Source organism: Panthera uncia, chromosome X, assembly GCF_023721935.1.
Source record: "Panthera uncia isolate 11264 chromosome X, Puncia_PCG_1.0, whole genome shotgun sequence".
Taxonomy (NCBI): domain Eukaryota; kingdom Metazoa; phylum Chordata; class Mammalia; order Carnivora; family Felidae; genus Panthera; species Panthera uncia.
Window position 1 is genome coordinate 25,391,423 of NC_064817.1, and position 1,161 is coordinate 25,392,583.

Sequence of the window (1,161 nt, forward strand, 5' to 3'; positions counted from 1 at the left end):
CGAGACATTAAAAGCTAAGTGTTCAGAACATGAAACCAAACTACAGTTCACCAGAAGTATATTTTTGATACCATTAGTTAAAAGACTGTTTAGTTTATTTTACCCCGCCCTTTAAAATTGTCTGTTTTTATGTGTTTTGTAATTTCTACATAGTGTGAACTGTACCATACACGTAAACTACACATGTAACGGTGTAAAAGGTATATGTGCAAATTAAATAATAATAATCAAGTGCGCATTCCTGGACCTACCACCCAGCTTCAAAAATAGAACATCACCACCACCTTAGAAGCCCCCTTAGAAGGTCGTGTTGCTCACCTTCCACGTGAACAGTAGCCTGGATTTGAGATTGCCGATCAGCTCATTTGCTTCATAGGGGTTTTCTTACCTCGGTGTGAATATATCTGTTAATGATACACTGCTTAGTCTTCCCCGGTTAGACCAGTAGACGATTGGATTTAAGCTGGATGGATTCTGTAGTGACCTGGCCTTTTCACTGAACTTTGTGTCTCTGAGTCTCATTCGTGTTGACGCATGCGGCTGTAGTTCATTCGCGTCCACTGTTGCAGCTCATTCCAGGGGATGAATGTCTTAGTCTGATGATCTTGTTACTTGTGATGGAGAGTTGGTTGTTTTCAGCATTTTGTTGTCAGGGTGAAGACTGCTGTAAGCATTCTTTCTATACCTCCTCGCGCGTGTGCAAGAAGTTGTCTAGCTTACATATCTACAAGTGGGAACTACTGGGTCATAGATATGTACGTGTTCAACTTCGCTTTTCCAAAATCGATGAGCTTCTAGCAACAGTGGCTGAAAGCGCGTGTCGGTTTACATTTTTTGTCCACCCTTGTTATTACCTGACTCCAATCTTGCCATTCTCGCCTGTGCAAAATGGTATTTTGTAGAGTCCGTTTGTGTTTCCCTGAATGATTAGTGATTTTAGCATCTTTGCGTGTTATGGCCATTTTTATTTCCTCTTTGGTGACACGTCCGCATCCATTTGTCAGGAGCACCCTGTCTTAAACGTTACAGCCATTAAATAAGACTTGATGGCTCCTAGGGTAGGTCTTTCCACCTTATTTTTCTTTTTCAGGAGTGCTGCGGTTATTGTTGGTCCTATTCTCTTCTGTGTAATTTTAGGATCAGCTTGTCAAATTCCACCCT